Raw genomic sequence first — 23,523 nt, 5'->3', positions numbered from 1 at the left:
AGTATACTTCTACAAGACTGACAAGTTATATGTGAAGTGTCGTATCATCACATGGACATAGTTTCTGATAAGTTAAAGATGTACACTATAAATCCTAAAACAACCACTGAAAAAAGAGTTATAGCTAATAAGCCAGTGGGGAGATAAAACTGAATGATGAAAATACACTTAATACAAAATAAACAGGAAAAGGGGAACAAAGGATAGATGGGAAAAACAGAAAACAAATAGCAAAATGGCAGATTTACACCCACCCATATGAATAATCACATCAAATATCAATGGTCTAAACACCCCAATTAAAAGGCAAAGTTCGTCAGATCTGATAAAAAAGTAAGACCCACCTACATGCTGTCTACAAGAAGTACACTTAATAATAAAGATACAAACATATCAAAAAAAGAAAACTATGCTAGTACTAATCAAAAGAAAGCTGAAATGACTACATTTCATACACATCGTCAAGGTGATTTCAAATCTGATGATGTGATGATGAGACACCAAGTATTTACCAGCTTCCATCTTCTTTACCATATTTAGTGAATTTCTGAGGACTAAAGACCTCAGTCATTAAAAATTATATGCCCCATTTAATCAGGTTTTCTACATACTTTACTCAGGAAAAAATGTCAAATGCATTTTCCTCTAAATAATCTTTTTTTAAAAGTGTGCATATTTTTTAAATATGGTTTCTTTTTTAAAAAAGAAGTTGACTATACTAATATCAAGTAAAGTATATTTCAGAGTAGAGAATATTTTCTTTTTTTACTTTTTATTTTATTTTATTTTTATCAGTTTCAGGCAGAATAAAGAATATTACCAAGAATAAAGGGTAATTCTTAATCATTAAGGGGTCAATTCATCAAGAGGACATAAATCCTAGGTGGTTCTGTATTTGATAAATGAGCTTCAAAATTCATGAAACAAACACTAGAACTGCAATGCGAAACAGACTAATCCATAATTCTAGCCAGGAACTTCAATGCCCCCTCTTATTAATTTATAGAACAAATAGACAACACGATCAGAAGGATCATACTTCTATAATCCTTGAAAACTATCAACCAACTTGACCTAACTGACATTTATCAAACACTCAACCCATCAAGAGCAGACAGTACACTCTTTTCAAGAGCACACAGAACATTTATCTAGATAAAACATATTCTGGGTCATAAAACACATCTAAAAAATTTAAAAGAATTCGAGAGATACAAATTCCATTCTCTGACCACAATAAAATTAAAATAGAAAACAGTAATAGAAAGATGTCTAGAAAAACCCCCAAATATTTGGAAAAGTAATAGAGAAGACCAATGAAATCAAAAGTGGGTACTTTCAGAAAATGAATAAAATAGATAACCCTTTAGTCAGACTGATGAGGAAAAAGAAGAGAGAATATCGAAATTAACAATATCAGGAATGAGAGAGGTGACATCATTATAATTCTACAGATATTAAAAGGAAAATTAAAAAATACTATGAAGAACTTTTTCTAATAAATTCAACAAATTCCTTGAAAGACACACAGCTCACTCAAAAAGAAACAAATCTGAATAACCCTGTAACTATTAGAGAAATTGAATTTGTGGTTAAAAACCACATAAAAAACCCAGGCTTAAATGGCTTAACTGGTAAATTCCACCAAACATTTAAAGGATAAATACAAATTTTACACAAATTCTACAAAGGCATAGTAAAAGAAGAAAACTATGGACTAATGTTTCTCACTAACACTGATCAAAAAATACTTCACAAATTTTTAGAAAATCAATTCTAACAATATACAGGGTCAGAAAACATGTACGCATTTTAAGAAAGGAAAACTGTATTAAAATTGTAATACTCAATATATACCAATAACAAAAGATGAATACAAGTCATGTGTATACATTTTTTGGCACCGTTGGTATAAAAAGAATAAATGCATCACAATCAATGGGGTTTACCCCCTAATGGAAAGTTGGTCTGGAATATGAAAATCAATCAATGTAATTTACCATATTAATAAACTAAAAAAGAAAAATCATATGATCATTTCAAAAAGTGCAGAAATAGTATTATATACAAATTTTTCTATGTACATACGCTTTCATTTTGGGGGGGTGGGTTTCTAGGAGGGCAATAGCTGGAGGGTAATTCTGCTCCATACAAGGTCACCCTAATAGACAACTTTTGTTGAGGACCCTACATCTGCCTGGTTGCGATTTTCTCCGCTGCGCTGTGGCCTGAAGCTCTTCCTACCCAGTGCTTTCTCCCCGTCTTCCTTCATAGGCCTTAGACTGGGATCGGATTCTGAAAGCTCTCCCTGCCTACCCCTGCTTCCTTCCCTCTATAGTTCACAGGTGCTGCTCCCAATAAATCTTGCACTTCTACGCTTGTCTTGACATCTGCCTCTTGGGGGATCCACACCGACCTGGGGAACGTAAAATCATTTAGTTAATTGTGAAAGAATCAGCCAGCTGTTTAAAAGTGGGACCTGACTCCACATTCTTCATACCCAACATTATGTGTCAAGCTGCAGCATGGATGGCTTCTCTAGACAAGCATCTGGAAGACATGGAACTCACACATGAGGGAAGAGAGATAAAATTTTTAAATCTCAGTATACTATAGGCTCTTTTAGCTATTTCACTTACACGCTCAAACATATTTCCCTGAGGAAACAGAGCTAACTCTAAGTAATCACCATATTTTTCCTTGTCCTGTTTTGAAGTGAGAAATAACTCAGAGATCTGGCCAGCAGTGAAGGCAATGGCACCACTGTCGGGCATTTACAATGTCCTGCAGAACAAATATGTTATTAACATCAGCCCAGGCTCTTCATCCCTAGCACCAAGGAAGATCTCAGCCCAAGGACAGACGTTATGCCATCTTGTAAGAGGCAGCATTCCTTTAAGTAGTACTTTATCTACATTTTTTAAGTTTACATTTGGCTTATTTCTACCATCCTGTTCCAAAGGGAAAGTCTTATGAAATTTGCCAAAGTTTCTAAATTATTGAAGCAAACTGAGAATGTATGTAAAGCCTATAATGACCAGTGGTTTTATAAACATTTTAGAACCTCAAGAATCATGTTGCCTTGTTGCGTGCAGTGCTCAATATAGTGTGTGTGGCTAAACCATACTAAACCAATCCTCCATAACCTGCATTCCAGGACAAAATCTCTCTTTAGTAAGACCAGAAGATTCCTCAGCAAAATTTCAAGGGAAAGAGCTTCTTAAATCTGACAATTTGGCCTTACAGCTTCACACTATAAAAGTTTTGAGGGATAAAGGTGACACCACGACACCCCCAAACTATATCAGGACATTCCTCTTAGAGAGGCATAAATTTGCCTGCCCTTAATTTCACCTTCTTACAAAGTTCCCTCGTCCAGGCTAAATAATTCCTCTCTTGCTCTAATGTTAACACCCTTCACATATTTGGGAGTCTCTCTCTCTCTCTCTCTCTCTCTCTCTCTCTCTCTCTCTCTCTCTCCCTCCCTCCCTCCCTCCCTCCCTCCCTCCGTCTCTCCCTCCCTTCCTCCCTCTCTCTCTCTCATTATAGTTGCCAGAATTCAGTCACCCCTGCATGCTTAAAATCTTTAACTCATCTCCATAAATTCATCTGTTTACCCCTTTCAGCACTACGGTTGCTCTCAAGCTCACCACCTCCTGTTTCTATCATGCTGACACCGTGCTAAATGTAATACTCCCAGTGGGCTCGTGCCAACTCCCTATGCTCTGGCACAATTCTTCTTTGTTCGCTGCCTAGAATAGCACTGGCTTTCCTTTGACTGCCAGATCACATTTCAAGCCCAAACCAAGTTTGTTATCTGCCATTACTGTCAAGTCTCACTTGCCCTCTGGGGTTTCATTTTTTTTTTCCTGTCAGATCTCTTGTATCTCCCCTTCAGCCTCTGAAACAAGAGTAGAATTGTGCCATAATGCTAATTTCCCACACAAATGAATATTGTTCATATTTTGGCCTGATACTAGTACTAGAACTTGCTTATTGATAATTTTCATACTGAACTTTTTTTCCCCCCTTCTGTTGGGTTCCTATCTAAGATCTTTCCTCGTTCAATCTTCACTCAAACCTATATCCTCCTAGTAACTTCTAGTAACTGTGTTAGTTAAAACAAAATAGGTTGTATACTCTCCATAGTTCAATAAACTTTTACTAAGCACCCACTAGATACAGGTGTTGTGGATAAAAATGAATATATTGCTTAATCATGTAAGCAATGAGCAGAGATTAAACAAATATAAAAAAGAAAGATACATGACTGGTGTGTCAGAAGAATCACTCAACGTAAGGGTAGAGAAGAAAATGGAAGGAGGGGGACGGAGGCAAGAAAATCAGTCAGGAGTCAGCTGCAGTAGCCCAGGTAAAATGTAAGGGCTTTAAATTGGAAAATGTTTCAGAAGGAAAAAAATCAAGATGGTTATTTTCAGGCTTTCACTTACTGAATACCAACTACGTGAAGTGTGCCATATTATGTCCTTTCGATATTTTATCTCATTTAGTGGTTACCACAATACTGTCTGGTAGATACTAGTACCTTATATCTAATGTGTGTGAGGAACCTGAGGCTCAGGAAACACAAATAAAGCTAAAACATGCAACAAATAAACCAACCATCAAAAAGAGTCAAATTGAGTCAAATGGCCTCTGTACTGTCAGGATGGCTTTTAGAACACTATTCCAGAGTATATACTCTTAATCTAGGCACGAACAGACAGTCTCTATTTCAATTCACTTATTCAGCAAATACAAACACTACCTAGAATGTACTAGCACTGTTCATACTACTACAGTCAATGAGTTTACAATCTCGTGGAAGAGAGATATGATGTAACTACACAATAAAATCTGTAATTAGAAACTAATAAAGAATCATAAAACAAAGAGTACAGGGTATTACAACACAGCATCAGAGAAGTTCATTTAGACTTCAGGGAAGGAGATATAAGAGAAGGGCTCTTGAAAAAGTGACATTTGAGACCTGAAGGTAGGATGGTTAAGAAGGATGACCCGAAGGTGAAGCTGTTCTTATCTACCCCTCTGCTGTCACCTGCTACCTCTAGTCACTTCATCTCATTTGCTGAAAACACTCACAATGAGCTCATGACTCGGTCTTCAAAGTTCACGGGCATGACATCTCTCATCAGATATTTGACCTCAATTCCTTCTTACCTTCTCCAAATGGCCTCAGTCTGACAACCTTGTCAGTACCTATAACTACAGTACCTACACTTTTAGAATCCAAAACTTAAATGCCATATTTCATCAAATCTAAGATGTCACCAATTGGAAGACTCACCACTATTTCACATACCAATGAGAAAAAAGTGTTACCAATTAAACTGACACCTCAACTGCAGAGATGTTAAGATGGGGGGGGGATTCCTAAAAGCAATGAACTACAGTGTCTTAACTGATGACAACTGCTAATCCTTTTATCAGTCTCTCACTCTATTTTTTCCATTATGTCTATTCCTTGGCTTCAACTATTCCTCCAGAAACTTGGTCCGGCAACCTGTTAGCTCTTACCTGTTAGCAAAAATGAGACTGGGGTTTAGATAAATGAATTCAGAGAAGTAGCAATTCTCCGACTTCGCAGCACTCAGTTGCATCAGCATAGACAGAAGCAGAAAAAGGCAGATGATAGGAGTAACCCAGGAACTTGGGGACTGGCAGAGGGTGAGAGCCAAGGTAGTTGAAGGTATTTATTTACAGATCACTAACCATTTGTAACTATCAGTATTTGTAATTCAATGCTTTAAAATACCTACCTCCCAAAACGTAACAGTTTAAAAAACAAACTTGAAAAGAATAATACATCACGGCATACAAAATTATATGAACTTCTAAGTTCAGTTTCCGTAAATTCTACTGGGACACAGCCATACAGATTTGTTTACATTTTGTCTATGGATACTTTGATGCCAGACCAGCAGAGCTGAGTAGCTGCAACAAGATTGTGTGGCCTGCAAAGCTTAAAATACTTATTATCTGACACTTAACAAAAAAATCCATAACCCCCGAAAATATTCTTCTTTATTGTATTCCAAATGGGCACAAGAGCTTGAACCAAGAGCAGTATGGAAGATGATGACCTTAAGTCAATTAGAATTAACAACGCAAACAGTTTAATAAGTAAATTGGTATTGATTCAACTGGTAGAATGACAGATGGCAAACATACTATTACAAACGTGTCACTTTGTAAGAGCTCATCATCCCTTTGGTTTAGTTACAATAAGCCCTCACCCTGCATCTTTTCAATTATCGCCCAAGTCACCTTTAGTAAGAGCTCTCCAAACGCCTCTAGGAATTTCAGGAAAAGCTACCTAAAGGTACAGCCTTTAGTCACTGTAATCTACCTATGTACCCTCCATAACTGTCATATTTCCCTATGTTTCAGGAAAACAAAACAAACAAAGGCCAAGTGTCCTCATGAAATGTCAAGTGAATTGTGGCCAGCAGGTGGAGACAGTTTCTAACCAAACTAGAGCAGCAACATTTGATTGTGAGTTGTGGTGGAAATTTAAACTATCTTCATTCAGATCCTTACCTTGAAATATTTAGTTAACTAGATAGGACAAAGTGATTTTTTCCCCCTAGTTCAACAGTAAAACCAGGTTACCTCATATTTCCTAAATCAGATTTCACTAAGGGATCAGAAATAGAGAGACTGGATGTTGAACACTCCGTTCCCTATAGAACACAAACCTACTTTTATCGGCTAGAATAAATCAAGGTTTTTCTTCTCTTGCCAACAGAAAACGAGTATTTTCCGATCTTTACTTTTAAATGAGGTTAGCATCTTTCCTCTCAAAACAAACCACAGGCTTTCTTCTCTACCACTCTCTAGCTACGTGATTATATAAACTGGGAATAACTGAATATTCAGCAGGTAATAATTTTGATAACAGCTCCAAATCACACTACTAACCTTCACTCACAAAAAAATACCCTTCTTAAAGATTTTTCTCATTTTATAAATAAGAAAAAAAATGTTATATACTGCAAATGAGAGGGACAGAATTGTGCTTTTAATTTCTGGGTCATTAGTCCAGAGCTATAAGGCAATTTCTAGCAGCAAGCAGGAGGGAGGCTGTTTCTATCAGGCCTCAGGCAAAAGCATTCTAAACTTCATGTCTCATCTCCTGCCTGACGCTTCTGCTACCCAAGTACTCAGTGTCTTGAAGCTGTTCACTAGCTTTCCGAAGCTCCCAACAGTAGCTTCTCCTTGGCGTTGGTCTGTTGTACACTTTTTGAGTAACTGATTTCAGGAGTATGCACATCTCAGCCCGGTTTTAAGATGAACCTCATGTAAAAGTAAAGCAAACAAATACTCATAGGGAACCTTTGCTGCCATCACTACCCAGGGAGTATATGCACTACAAAGAATTTCTAATTGGAATAAAAGGAAAGTAATGTCTTCCAGACGCTCCTGCTCTTTGGAGCAGCCACCTCTCTACAATCCTTTCCTGTCACACCCCCAACCACCCTACTTATAGTCACACATTGTGTTAAAGATACAATACACACATACACACACACTCCCCTGCAGTCTTGACAAGTTGGGTACCTACTTCCAAAAGGCTGATGTATCTTACACTAAATCCTAGAAAGAACATAGACTAAACCCTCTAAAAGCTAACTCACCAGGCCAGGTTAAAAACTCTAGTAAGTTGAGTGTAATATGAAAATACATATTCATTGCTTTTACAAGGCTGTTTTCAGAAACAATTTCTTTTGAGTATTGTTCTAAACCACTTAGGATCAGAAACTCCTGAAATTTTTATTTTACCTTTCAGGTTTTGTGAAATATAGGTGTAAGCATCCTAACCTTTCTATTTTAATAAACCCTAGGCATTTACTCTCTATTGATTGCATGAATCACCCTAGGTAGCCAAAATATTTAAATCCAATGCAAGCCAACATGGCACCAGAAAATAATTTCATCTTTCTCCCCTGGATGTTTCTAATTTTTTGAGAAAGTACTTAATTGGAAGGAAAGTCTGTGGTTGGTGGTATATTAAGGGGTACAGTGGTCCCTCATTGGTTCCCTTTATGTAGCCTATCCTCTACTACTCCTATATTTCCTTGATTTTCTACTTTCAAGCAAATATCTGTTTTTAGTAATCTTGAATGATTCCCCCAAAATGAAACTCTCGTAACCACATTCCCAAGTCTCCAATCAGTTCCTTTAAGTAACGCATACTGAGAGGGGTAATGCTAGAGCCGCAGAGTAAAGAGGCTGGCTTAAGATACTAAGATTCCAGGGTCTAAAATCAGCTATATAATTACCTAAAATCAATTTAGCAAATAAAGGCAAGAGTATGGATGTAGAGAGCCTGTAGAAAAACAGACTAATCTATTTTTATCCTGACTTTGGCCAAATTACTTAAACCAGTGGCTTTAACTATGCACATATACTTACAAACCTCCAGGATTGAGCAAAATCTTTCTGGTTGGAGACCATCTGAGTTCCACGAGGGCATGTGGTAACCCTCCAGGGATGCCTGCAGTTACAGAAACTCATTTCAAGCTGTTTCTCTGGCCATTCATTGCCTTCACCTTAAGACAATAATGAGGCATAATTCTATAACGGTTTTTACTAAACATTCACACATTTATTGTGTGCCTCCTATGAGCTCAGTGTACCAGTTGCAGTTTCTTGTTCTGGGATACAGACTGACTCATATGGAACATTTTTAAAGCTGCTGCTTGGCAATGCACATCCTTCATAAAACCTTAATCACAATAAATTTAGTTAAATCCTTTAAAACCAGATTGCTCTAGCTTCACAGAACAAGTGTGGCTGCTCAGCTTCAATTCCCTGGAGAGAAGAGAGAGGCTCTACTCTATTATAAAAACAGCTTGCCTAATCAAATTCCTTTTCAGAGAAAGAGGTCAAGGAGAATAACTGCTGTGCCATTTTTCAATTCTTCCTTCCAAGAAATGACTGTGATTGACAGATGCTATTTCTTTGAGTTCCGATGGCCTACTGCCAAGACCAACTAATTGTTCTTTAGTTGAAAGAATAATACCAATCCACCAAGCTACATGACTCTCCATATTCATAGTACATAATACTTTACATTTGCAAAGTTTTATCATTTTCAAGGCTTACATACACACATTCTCTCATTCTCTTTCTCTCTCTTAACATCCCATTGGGAAGGTAGAACAGATATTATCTTCACTCTACACACTGGGAAACTCCAACAAAGGCAATGAATCACTTGTCCAAGACACACACATTAGGTGGAAGATCTAAAACTCTATTTGTAATGTCATTATAGTCCTGTGATTTCAAACACATTACACATCTTGGCAATCTCCTTAGTTTGTCTACTAATCCCATTATCTGCCCCAACTTAGTGAAATATTTACTAACAGAAGACAACATGTTCAAATATAGTGGTGCTGTAGAAAGAATATTTGGAGACTGAGGTGGGTTCAAGTGACAGTCTTGCCACAACTGACCTTAAACAAATAGCTAGATATTTCTCCAGCAAAATAGGTTTATTCGGGGGAACAACAAAGAATTGCAATTCAGGACATGTGCTCTAATGGCGAACCACACGCAAGTCCAGAGAAACAAAGGAGGGGAATGCTCTTTTATGGATCTGGGAGGGGCTGTTATAAATGAGTCCATTGGAAGAAACTGAAAGTTGGAAGTACCATGACTTTCCATAGGCTAAGTTATGGCAGTTTCCCACTAGCTGAGCTGTTGTTACTGGGCAAGGAGGAATCTTTTCTTCCTCCTGCTGAGGTAATGAAGTGTAGCACTTCCTGTCGGAGACGCAAGGGGCATCTCTTACTCTTGGGGTCAGTAGTGTGCACGGAGTGACACATGCGTGAGAGTTTTCTAGTCTCCAGACTCCATTTTAAAGGAGGTTTTGTTTATAGTCACACTACTTAAGGTATATGACTTAGGGTATATTGATGAATAGGCTCAATTCCTTTATCTGTAAAACTGGTATACCACTTACCTCACAGAATTCTAAGGATGAAATGAATTCACACATATTAAGTGCCTGATACATAAAAGGGACCCCCCCAAATGTTAATTCCATTCCCTGGAACAGTCCTAAATAGACCACCCTCTCGAGAGAATCTAACTCATCGGATTTCCGCAACCCTTAAAAATTATGGGATGAAGATTAGGGAAATCAGAGAGCTGACACTTTCCTGGCCCTTCCTCAGACATGTGGGGAGTTTTTGGCTGTCTAATGAGTAGCCTTGTAGAGATGCAGTCAAACGACTTAAGAAAAAAAATAGGAAAAAAGCAAATGCGTCCAAATAAGTAACATTTATCATGGGCACACAAGTAATTATTCTAACAACTAAACATATATTTGAATGCCAGCTATAATACACCATTCACTTTCCCAATAAAGAAGAGCTAAATTAATGTTACTTTTCCTACAAAATAACTGGTTTGATCCATACAAAGAGAAATAATATGAGCACTAATCTAAATAATTCTCTTTATTATGACCAAATAATACAAATGGGATAAAGCACTCTCACAACCGATAAATGAATAATCATGTTGACTGTGAAATTAAGTTCCTAAAAGTGAACAGTCTCTAAAATGAATTTCTTAGTTTAGAGCAAATCACGTCTGAGTCTCATTCTCAATAATATATATAAATTCATATTAAGCCACCTCTTTTCTGGGATTATACTATGTTTCAATAGATAGTTAAGGGATGACTGCTGTATTTGAATGATTCAACATGTGAAGTCCCTGACTTTTAAGAACTTAATTTGTTCTTGCTGTTATTGTTTTTCTATTTGTGTGTGTGTTGGGTTCCCTCAGAAATATTTTATTCTGTGGTTATAATCAATCCACGGCTTCTACTAGAACATTTTCAAGGTCATACCCAGACAGTGATATTAAAGGGCATACATATATTTGCATATAACTTTCATGTGATGCAAGAGTATTTTTTACCTATCAGTCTTGGGACATAAGCAAGATTTTATTACTTATTATAATAAATATAACATTGTCATTTCTTGGTTTCCTTTTTAAAAAATTCCTTGTCCTCAACCATTAAATCTGAGCTTCCCAAAACTAAAGTTTCAAAGATGGGAAGAAAAAAATACTACTAGATGTCTTTGTTGTATCAATTTGAAGAAAAGTGCTTAAGCAATATCCTTTAAGAGTCATGCTTCTCAATCTACAAGTGGCAAATCTGTGTCCCAAATAACTTATTTTTAATAATACTTAAGTACCTTTTTATGAATAAATTAGATTATAAGTTGTCTCTATTAATGTCACTTTCATTCTCAGACAGTAGTCCCCCTCTTATCTGTGTGGGATACATTACAAGGCTCCCAGTGGATGCCTGAAATAGCTGATAATACCGAGCCTATCTATATGTTTTCACCTATATATACATACACTTTACATCTTCTCATTGGCATACCCAAATTGCCAGTATCACCATTCTTGAACTTTGGGGCCATTATTAAGTTCAAAATAAGGGTCACTTGAACACAAGCACTATGATACCGTGACGGTCAATCTGACAACCAAGATGGCTCCTAAGTGATTAACAAAAGGGTAGCCTCTACAGCATGGAGACACTGGACAAAGAGACGATTCGCATCCCAGGTAGGATGCAGTGGGATAGCACAAGATTTCATCACACTACTCAGAACGGCATGCAATTTAAAACTTATGAATTGTTCATTTCTGGAATTTTCCATGTAATATTGACCGCGGATAACTGAAACCATGGAAAGCAAAACCACAGATAAGAGGGGAATCATTGTATTACATTCAGTTTTATTGAGTGGAGAGAAAGGAGCGACATATAGCCAGTCAGCAAGGAATTTTGCACAATCAGCAGACTCTATTATATATGCTATAGCTTCAGCTGTGACAATTACTGATAATTATAGTGGTTGTGAGTTATTTTCTCTTTCTCATGTATAAATCAGAATAATGAAGGAAATAAGGAGAGATTAAGAAACTAGGACAACTCCCTCTTCAAGGCTCATATACGAGAATGCTATGAACATGCTAGTAACCCCAACAAACAAGTTATAGTTACCTAATCAAAGGGAAAGTGATAGCAAATTACGTTACAAGCATTGTTCCTACTCAAAATGTTTAATATCTGCAAATTCTATGAGTTCTCATTTTTTTAGAAGAAGAGAATAATAAAAACTTATTCTTTAACAGTTCATACATATTTGCCTTAATATTACCTATGAAATGATGACCTAGGGAAAAAATTAAGATTCATTTTTCTGGGGATAAGGTTTCCTTAAATGAAAAAAATTGCCTTAGCCATGATTACTTATTATAAAATGACAGATTTTGTGACACTGAATGAACAATTTTATTACATGACCATAAAATCCCTTTATGAACACCATCCCTTTTTTCCTGCAAAAAGTCTGTGGTAAAGTCACTAAAGGTAATGGGATAGCACAGGCTCTGGAGAAAGAATGCATGATCTGAATCCTGGCTGTAACATTCAGGTATGTGACCTTGGGCAAGTTACTTAATATTTAATTTCTGTGCCTCAATTACTTCATCTATAAAATGAAGATGATAATAATTCTACCTACTTAATAAGGCTGTGGGAAGAATAAGATAGAGAGACGATAGATGATAGATAGATAGATAAATTCCATATGAAAGTGCACAGAACAGTGCCTAGCATATTGTGGGTACTTAAAATTAGTTTTGCTGTATTTTCCTCTAAAATTATTTTGGGTTTTGCAGAATAAATGGATAAACTCATGGGCAATAAGTATGTGATGTAGCTATTCCTTGCCATTTATACTAAAGGAGAAAAGAATGGGGCGGCAGTCGGGGGAGGATGTTTTTCAATCTTTACCTTATAGCAAGAGAAATAATAAAAATTTTGATGAAAAGATTCACTGGAAACGGGCATAAACAACTCCATGTCTGCTAAATAACCTACTTAAAAAAAAAATAACCTTTTTCTTTCACATTCACCCAGAATATTTTTAACTGTTATGTCATCTTTTTTCAGATCAAGCAAGAAAGCCGTGCTTGACATTGTTCCTCTGTCATGCATCTAAATCATGAACTCATACTTTTTAAATACTGCCCAGAATATTCATTCATTCATTCATTCATTCATTCAACAAACACTTATTTAAAGCCATGCACTAGGGCACCAGTTACAGAAAGATGACTGACTACAACATGTTATCTTCGAGCTTAGTCTATCAGAAGAAACAAATAAGTAAAATTACTAAAACAGGAATAATGTGTAATAACAGTAATGAATTAAAGCATTTTAAAATGTTTAAACCTAGGACTTCATAATGATACCAAAAACAAAATAAAACAAAACACTTAGTCGGTCACCACTGGAGAATGCTAGTAAACCAATTCATTATTTTGGAAATAGGTAAATAAAAGGAAAGAATCAAGCATTCATCCTGACTTTCCTATATGAACTATACCACTGGGTAACCAAATAGTTAGGAAGAGGAAGTTTCTCATATAGAGGTATTCCGTCTAATGAAGAATAGTTTGGAGCTCATTTTGCAGGTCTTCGTGATTTAATGAATCTAAGCAAAGATCATAGCTACTGCCGTCACAAAAAGAGAGTCAGATATTATGCACCTCCAGATGGAAGTACTCACCACTCATGAAGAAGTCTGAGCAAACATCTAAATGTAAGTACCAATTTACAGAAATGCAGGACAAAGGAACATGTTAAAAGACACCACAGAGATGCAATCAGCAAAATTCAGACTAAAGGAAACTCTACAACACTAACAACTCAGTTTCTACAACAAAAAAATTACAAGAGACAGAAAGAGATGGAAAACCTTAAGAGACAAATCAGCACTGTACACTTATTTGCATCCCAATTCAAACACACTGAAGAAAAATATATATGTATGAATGACACTAGGTTTTTGATGCTATTAAAAGAATTACTGATTTCTCCAAAGAGGACATACAAATGGCAAATAGACATATGAAAAAATGCTCAACATCGCTAATCATCAGAGAAATGCAAATGAAAACCACAACGAGATATCACCTCACCCCAGTCAGAATGGCTATCATCAACAAGACAAATAGTAACAAGTGTTGGAGAGGCTGTGGAGAAAAAGGAACCCTGATACACTGTTGGTGGGAATGCAGACTCGTGCAGCCGCTATGGAAGGCAGTGTGGAGGTTCCTCAAGAAATTACGAATAGAAGTACCATATGACCCAGCAATTGCTCTCCTGGGTATCTACCCAAAAAATCTGAAAACATTTCTCTATAAAGACACGTGTACTCCAATGTTCATTGCAGCTTTGTTTACGGTGGCCAAGACATGGAAACAACCAAAATGTCCTTCGATAGATGAATGGATAAAGAAGTTGTGGTATATATACACAATGGAATACTATTCGGCGTTAAGGAAAGATGATATAGGAGCATTTGTGACAACATGGATGGATCTTGACAGTATAATGCTAAGTGAAATAAGTCAGACAGAAAAGAATTACTGGGCTGTGTTTGCTGATCCCTCTGGGTTTCCTTAGTAAAAGGGCCCGCTGCGTAGGTACGACGAGACACTTGCGAATTGAAGAGAAAAAAAACAAAACTGAAAACATTACCAATGGCAGACCACAAATAAAGGATAATTGAGACAGCAGGGGGAAAGAAAAAGAATTACTGTTAAGTTTTTTGGTATAACAGAATTGTAATAACTTATTTAAATCTTTGTCTTTCAGAGATATACACTTGTATGTTTACAGATGAAATCATAAAATATCTAGAATTTGTATCCAGTAATCCGCAGGAGTGGGTGGAGAGTAGGTAGGGGTATATATGAAACATTTGGCCATGAATTAACAATTGTTGAAAGTGGGTAATGGGGTACATGTTTGATATTTTCTATTATTAAAAAACATTAAAAAGAAACAGTAAAAATCAAAATGATAAGAAAGTGAGCGAGAGAGCATGTGATTGTATGTAAAGCACCGAGTCTTACATCACATGTATGAGTTATAATTATTATAAGTAAAGCTTAAGGATTGAATTAGAAGACCTCTCAGGAACTTTACAAATCTGAGTGTCTAAAATTCTACGACTAGATTATCTTTGAAGGTCATTTTTATCTCTAAAATTCTTTGATTCTTCCCCAGGGATCTGGCTCAATTTTCTTCTCCCACTGGTTAACAACAGAATACAAAAACACTGAACAAAAACTACTTTTGAAAAGCACATGAACTGGGATTGACTCCCAGTTCAGTGCTTGGAGGTTTCAGCCATACCACCCACTTCAATTCTGGCATCTGGATCTTATACTGCTTAATTACTAGATTAAACAGTCAGTGCTGATTAAACACATGGAAAATTTTGCTTTACCCAATGGTGATAACTCTTGTGTTTCTTTTTTCCCACACATAAACAGTTTGGGAACAGTGGTCCAGAAACCCCTGGAGGTAACAAGAATTTCATGGGGTACTTGAGACCAAAAGTATGTTCGTGATAATATGTACTAAGAGTTTTCCAGAGGATACATGATGTGTGGCAATGCACCAGACTGAATGCAAATGCAGAAATGAAATTCAAGCTGTTTTTAATAAGGCCAGATATCAAAGAGATTTGTAAAAATATAAAACTATACCTTTCTTCCCACTAAATGTTTCCTTGTTTTGGAAAATATATTTTTCATGAAAATGTCATTTATTTAACATGTAATGGGCTTATTATTTTCAAATAAAACATAATTTTTAAAAAATTCCTCAGTCTTAAATAAATAGTAACACAATGCATTTATTGTCTTAAATAAATTTAAATTGTTTTAAATCCTAATACAGTAAATACTGATATGACCCACATACACAAAAACTCTTTGGGATCCTCAAATTTTGAGTGTAAATGGGTTCTCCCAAGACCAAAAGTTTGAGAACTACTGCTCTAGAACACACAACTCTGTCTGGTTATGTTGTCACTGTGTCATCTTGTATTACTATTATATTTTATGTTGTGTAACTTCAGTTCTTTCATTTTCACCGTAGAAAAGACACTATGCTCTAAAATTAGTTGTTTTTATATACCTAAAATTTATTGGGCTAGCGGAAGTCCTGGTTTCAAGAGAGAGAGGATTACTGCTCACAATTATAAAAAGATATAAAGAAGTTGAATCACATGGATTCCACAAGGTCAGGAAGAACATTTCCCTTATAGAGAGATTGGCAGTAAGTCCAAGGGCCTAAGTTCGTGTGTGTGTGTGTGTGTGTGTGTGTGTGTGTGTGATTTTTTTTCATTAAGACTTGCCAATACTGGAAGTTAGAGACCTCAATCTCAGTTCCCTGACACCATGGAAAGACTTTGGCAAAATAATCCTTCCTGGTGAGGGTAGGTTAGCTGGTCATCTCAGGACACAGAGAGCTGTTCATTTCCTTGCCTTGTGGATTCTGTTAGGAATCTCTATGCACTGATATCTGCCCAATTCTTCTAACAAAAATTTTGAAGTTTAATACAATTCAACAAACTTTGGTGAGTTCTTGAAGGAATGACCGAGGCGGCTACAGATAGGAGAGAAAGAAAAGACTGTAGCCCTAAACAGCTGTATTAAGTACATACTTACAACATACTTACAAATGCCAACACCTAGAACTGCCTGTCCCGTCCTCACTAACCTCTGAGCAGCACTAGAACCTTCTGTGTCTTATCTTCTAATCTTTTACACTCCAAAGCATTTTAACTGGATTTCACCTGTGGATGAAATGTGGAATTTGTCCACCTTCATAGAGCTGTAACTCTATAAATTGATGCAATAAAAACTGTACTATTCCAGTTTGCCAAAAATAAAGCTTGAGGAACTAATGATTTGAATTTTCTATTTCTCAATATACATTCCTCCTTTGAAAAAAATACTTGAAAATTTTTTTCATTCCTCCTTTTCAATTAATCAACAATTGCATATTGAACATAAAAGAGAGGAAGCAAGAGTGAAAGCGACAAACTAGAATCCTCCAAAAGGATTCCTCATCCCCATTCTCAAAAAGGTAAGAATCACATTGCCTCAGGATGGCCCCTAAAAGAGGTATTTCAAGCTTTTTCTATTTCACCTTGGGGTTGAATTTTCCTATTCCTCACTCGTCTGATGAACCTCGCTTCCTCTCTGAGAAGACTGACAAACTCTCTCATCTCAACTTCAGAATCACTCTACTCAAAAATCAACCCCCACTCCAGATCATTCTTTCCTTTATTACTTCCACCAACAGAATCTATGTCCTTATCACTTCCCTTAAACAGTTCAACTAGGACATAGTCTTCCTACTCCAGGAAGTCTTAGAAATAAATTATTTATAATAAAATAGTATTCAAGTTAAATAATTCATTAACAAGGCTAGAGGACAGTGCTTCCTTTTTTTAATGACTCTATTGTAGAAGGGTTTAAAGATATTAAAATGGTTTTAATATTTGGATCTTCATTTATTTTTTAAAGCCTCAGGATGTAAAATGGTTTTTATTCTATTCCTGGGAGGTTTCTTCCTTGATGTCACAGGATCAAATCAGACCAGATGAGCAGGCTGGTTTTAAAGTCAAGAATGGCCACCTGATGCTATTTGGAAGCTATTATGAAACAAGATAGTGACACCGAGTTCAGGTCTTGGGGCGTGTAGTACAAGAAGTAATGCTCTATTCATACAATTAGAGAACATAATAAATCTCTTTGTTTTAAAGATAACCAGCAAACTCTTCTAGAATCAAAGCAAAAGGAATTACCTTAAAAAAACAACACTCAAAATATAAAACTTTAGTCTTGGAAATGTTTGAAGAGAAGAAGGTAAAGTTTAATTCAAGTCTGGATAATTCTAATTACTACCTTTGAAAAATATACCTGTTTGGTTTATTTGTGAATCACAAAACATTCTAAGCACATTTTAAAAAGTAGGGACAGAAAATAGGGACTTCCATTTTCAGCCAATATGGAGTTAACAGGTACAGGATTTACCTACCTGTCTAAAACAAACAAAAAAAACCAGACAAAATGTATGAAACAATGGTTCTGAGAACTCTGCTCAACAGGCAGAGTTCAAGGCCAGTGAAGTCTGAGACAGGAAACAAGTGAGGTAAGTTTTGCGACCATCTCAGCTTACTGCTTTGAGACCATTTCCAGGGCACAGCTCAGGGAGGAGGAACCAGGGGAGAGCCCAGCACACTATCTTAGTTGAGGAGATGGAGCTGAGAGTCAAGGGAGACCAACGCAGAGAGTTTGCAGAACAGAGTGCTGGACAAGAAAGGGCTGTATAAACAGAACACTCTGGAGAGACGTGGTGGGCACCCCTCAAATATTCAGCAGAGTACTGATCAGTGATTGTATATAAGGAACCGTTCAAAGGGTTAGATGAAACACTAACTGGCACTCATATAGAACAGGAATAATGACTATTCCTACCAACCACAATAGAAAACCCCATAATTTACAGAGCACTGGGTATTCAGAAGGGTCTTGGGAAATAATTACCCTTGGTGGGAAACTGCTCTAGCCTCACCTAACACATTTTTTAAAAAAATTTTATTGGAGAATATTGGGGAACAGTGTGTTTCTCCAGGGCCCATCAGCTCCAAGTCACCGGAACCTCAATCTAGTTGTGGACGGCGCACCTCAGCTCAAAGTCCAGTCACTGCTTTCAATCTTTAATTGCAGGGGGCAGAGCCAACCATCCCATGCGGGAATTGAACCAGCAACCTTGTTGTTGAGAGCTCACGCTCTAACCAAATGAGCCATCCGGCAGCCCCCGCAGAAGCTCAGTGGCAGCTCATTGTCTTCAATCTAATTGTGGAGGACACAGCCCACCATCCATGCGGAAATTGAACCAGCAACCTTGTTGTTAAGAGCTCACACTCTAACCAACTGAGCCATTGAGCCGCCCCTCACCTAACAAATCTTAAAAGCAAGACCAGAAAGGGTCAAACTATCTTGCTAACTTAACTGTGATACAAAACAAAGAAAAAGAAAAAGATCCAGTACCCAACAAGGTAAAATTCACAATGTTTGGAATGTGAGCAAATTTATAAGACATGCAAAGGAGCAGAAAAATATGACCCATACAGAGGTAAAAATCAATCAGCTGAAACTAACATAGAATTGACACAAATGCTAGAATTAGCAGACAAGGGCATTAATACAGTTATTATATCTGCATTCTATATTCAGAAAACTAAGTAGAAACATGGGAGATATAAAGAAAGACCTAAATCGAATTTCTAGAGATAAAAATTACAATGTCTGAGATGAAAAATACATTAGGTAGAATCAACAACAGAATAGATAAAAACCAAATAAGAAATGAGTGAATTTGAAGACACAACAAATGAAACTATCCAAAATAAACCAAAGAAAAAAGGGAGGGAAAAGACCATCAGAGAGTTGTGGGGACACTAAGTAGCCTGATACATATGTAATTTGAGTTCCTTGAAGAAGAGGGGAAAGGGATACAAAAATATTTGAAAAGATAATGGCCAGATTTTCCCAAATTTGGTAAAAACAATACACCCACTAGTCCAAGATGCTCAGTAAATCCCAACAAGAACACAAGGCAAACTACATCAATAACATAATAATCAAATTCTTCAAACCACTGACTAACAGGCAATCTTAAAAGTAGCCAAGAAAAAAAAAAGGCACATTATGTATAGAGGAACAAAGATAAAGATGACAACAGATTTCTCATCAGAAACAATGCAAGCAAATCAACAGTGAAGCAACAGCTTTAAAGTAATGGGGGGAAAAGAAAATTGTCAATCTAGAATTCTATACTCAGCAAAAAATGTATTTCAAAAACAAAATTGAAATAAAGACATTTGCAGATACACAACAGAATTCATTACCAGCAGTGCCCACTAGAAGAAAGGTTAAAATAAATCATTTGACAAAGTGGATGATACCAAATGAAAATTTAACTCTACACAAAGGAATGAAGACTACTAGAAAGAGTAGCTATATGGAGACGTATATAAGATTTTTTTCTCATTACTTAAATCTCTAAGATAGTTTACTGTTGATACAAAAACAATAAGATGGTATGGGGTTCATAGTAACAGAAGAAAATGTATGACAAAAATAGCACAAAGGTGGAGAGGGAAAAAAGGGGTATATTTCTTCTCTGGTATAAGAACTATTGTAAATTTTTTTCTTTTAGTTTATTGTACATTTTTATACTATAGGTGAAGTGGTATAACAGAATTTAAAGGCAAAGTGTGACAAGCTAAAGATGTATACTACGAATCCTAAAAGCAACCATTAAAACAAAACAGAAAGGAATACAAGAATAAAAAAGATAATTATTTCAAAATAAGACAAAAAGAAAGGAAAAACGGACCTTGAATAGATAGGACAAACAGAAAACAATAGCAAGATGGTAGATTTAAACCTAACCATATCAATAATCATTTTAAATATAAATGGTCCAAACAAGTCACTGAAAGATAGAGGTTGTCAAATACATTAATGAAGCAAAACTCAACTAGATGATGTATACTACTACCCACTTACTAAGCAGGCTGAAAATAAAGAGTGCTCATACAAAGCATGTGGAAGAATTCAAGATCTCCTATACCACTGGTGGTGGCAAAACTACTCTGGAAAACAGTTTGGCAGTTTCTTAAAAGTTAAACACACACTGACATGATCGAAGTATTACACTCATATATATATTAACAAAGACGAAAGAAAGCACATGTCTGTAAACACTTGTACACAAGTGTTCACAGCAGCATTACTTATAATAGCCCCCAACGGGAAATAACCTAAATGTCTGTCAACAAGTGAAAAACAAAGTGTGGTCTAGCCATAGAATGGAATATTACCAGACAATGAAAAGGAATGAACCTTGACGACTCAACAACATGGATGAATTTCAAAATAATGATGAAAGAGTGAAAGAAACAGAACACCCCCACCTCCCCCCAAAAAGACAAAAGTATATACTGCATGGTTCCATTTATATAAAATTCTAGAAACATAAACTCATCTATTGCAACATAAAGCAGATAGGTGATTGCCTAGGGATGAGTTAGGTGTGGGGAAGGGGCAGAAGACTTCAGAGGTGATAGATATATTCTTCATCTTAATTGTGAGGACAGTTTCACGGTTGTATACCTACGGCAAAACTTATCAACTTATACACTTTAAAGATGTACAGTTTATTACATGTCAATTAAACCATTATTAAACTGTTTTTAAAATTCCATCTGTGCCTCTTTTATACTGGGTAGATTTTTACTTACTAATTCAATATATTTAATGATTATAAGTCTATTCGAGTTTTCATCCCTGGAGTCAGTTTTGGTAAGTTAAATGTATTTCTAATTTCTATTATTTCTTCTTTGACCTATGAGTTACTTAGAAATGTGCTTTTAAATTTTTAAATATATAAAGTAATTTTGATCATCCTTTGTTTTAATTTCAATCTTAACTGAATTGAAGAAGAAAACATAGTCTGTGTAATACCCATTTATTAGTTTTGTTGAGACTTGCTTTATGAATTCAGAACATGTTCATTTTTTTAAAAACTGCCTAAAAAGAAAGTATATTCTCATCTATTAAGTGCAGGGCTCTTAACAGGCCAACCACATCAAGCTTGTTGGCAGTCTGTTCAAATCTTCTCAAATCTTTTGTCTGTCTGAGCATCAATTACTAAGAAAGATATCTTAAAAGTTCCTGCTTTTGTAGATTGATCAATTTATTCCTGTAATTACATCTATAGATTTTCTCCCTGTATTCGATCTATATATTTTGTATCTATATATTTTGAGTCCATGCTGTTGGATGCATACTGATTTGGAATCATTGTAGCATCTTGGTTAATTATTCCTTTTATAATTTTTTGTGATAATTTTTAACTCTAATAATGGTTTTTGCCTTTCAAGTTAATTTTGCCTACTATTACCCTGCTATACCAGCTTTCTTTCAGAATATGTTTTTCCATACATTTACTTCCAATCTCTTTGATTCCTTATGTTTTATTAGGTATGCCCCTTATAAACTGTATGGAGCTGGATTATTTACTTTCTATTCAATTTGACAATGTTCCAGTTACCTCGTAATATTACTGCATTAAAAAAAACTACCCCAAACTTAGCAGTAAAGAATGATCATTTTATCACTCTCATGTTTCTGGGAGCCAGAAATTCTAGCAGGGCAGAGCAGAAACAGCGTGTCTCTGAGCCACATATCTGGGACCACAGATGGGATGACTTAAATAGATGAAGAGGGCTGGGATGTCTCAATAGGAGCTATTTGTCTGGGACCTCTGTTCTTCTCCACTGGTGTTTTGCTATGGCTGGACTGTCCAATATGGTTCCTTCACTCACTCACATGGCTGACAGTTCGTTGATGCTGGGTGTTTGCTGGTAAGCTCACTGCGGCTGTCAACCAGTGCCTGCACGGGTCCTCTCCATGTAGCTTGGGACTCTCACAGCATGTTGGCCAGGTTCTGAGAGTGAGTATTCCCAGAGAGAATTCCAAGAAGCATAGGCAGAAGCTGCAAGGCTTCTTATGATCCAGCCTTAGAAGTCCCAGAAAGTCACATCCAATCGGTCAAGCAAGTCACTAAAGCCAGCCCAGATTCAAGAGGCGGAGAGAAAAAGACTCCACCTCTGAATAAGGGAAGAAACTGATGATGGCCATTTTGGAGACAAGCTATCACATACCGCCCCTCTGGTCCCAACACGTCCCTCCCACATGCAAATTACACTCACCCTCTCCTAAGACCTTCAAAAGTCTCATCTCATTATGGCATCAGCTTGATGTCCAGAATCTTGGTATCTAATTCAGGTCCAGGTGTGATTGAGGCTTCTCAGATGCAGTTCCTCAGGCACAGCTACTGGAGTATAGTTCCTTTTGATCTGAATAAAGAGACAAATTATCTGCTCCCACACACCCAACATACAAATGTACAATAGTGAGACTGACTCAGGATAACTACAATAGATACTCATTCAAAATGTGGAAAGGAGGGAAGGAATAGGAGACACGTAACAGTCACTGGTCCATAGAAGTTCTGAAATTTAATCAGGCACATTTCACCAGTTCCTTGATTAAAGCCCAGTTCTACTCCCAGGAAGTGATTCTCCCCAAAACTCTTGGCTCCACCCTGTGAGTCATCCTTCCTTTTACATTAAGAGATGACTGACGTTTGCAATGGAGTAGTCGTCTCAGCCTGCTTCCTGTCTGTAGATGGTTAAAAGTCCAAAGGCCTATTTTCATTTTTTACTGTCTCTGTTCCTTGTAATCCAAGCTGAAGCTGCTTCTGTTAGCACAATTTATTTAAAAACCTTGTAGGTTTCCTATGAATCTTATAAGGGGTTCACTCCAGTAAACAGAGCCATACCCACCTTCTCTATCTTAAGTTCTTTGTGAGGCTACTGTAAGAAAACACCCTTAAGATCCTTAGAAGCCCTATTGTTTAACAAAGAGGTATAAGAGGTAGTCCCTTAAGATCTTTAGGAGCAAGGGATTGAGAACATATTTGAGGTAATAATGTCAGAAAACTTC

The 23,523-nt window shown here is 36.5% G+C and overlaps 1 protein-coding gene across 4 annotated transcripts in view; it reads right to left on the bottom strand.

Moving 5' to 3' along the window:
- AHCYL2 (adenosylhomocysteinase like 2) overlaps window positions 1-23,523 on the bottom strand; it is a 141,008-nt gene that overhangs the window by 76,404 nt on the left and 41,081 nt on the right. The window contains exon 1 of one of the 4 annotated variants that reach the window (XM_081038553.1): window positions 22,728-22,874. The exons of the other annotated variants lie outside the window; for them this stretch is intronic. The gene's annotated coding sequence lies outside the window, so the exon portion shown is untranslated. Of the gene's footprint in view, window positions 1-22,727; window positions 22,875-23,523 lie in introns of those variants that run through there. 4 annotated transcript variants of the gene reach the window in all.

This window comes from Rhinolophus hipposideros (genome assembly GCF_964194185.1).
Source record: "Rhinolophus hipposideros genome assembly, chromosome: 25".
In the NCBI taxonomy this organism is placed as follows: Eukaryota; Metazoa; Chordata; class Mammalia; order Chiroptera; family Rhinolophidae; genus Rhinolophus; species Rhinolophus hipposideros.
This window is presented reverse-complemented; position numbering and strand designations above follow the sequence as displayed.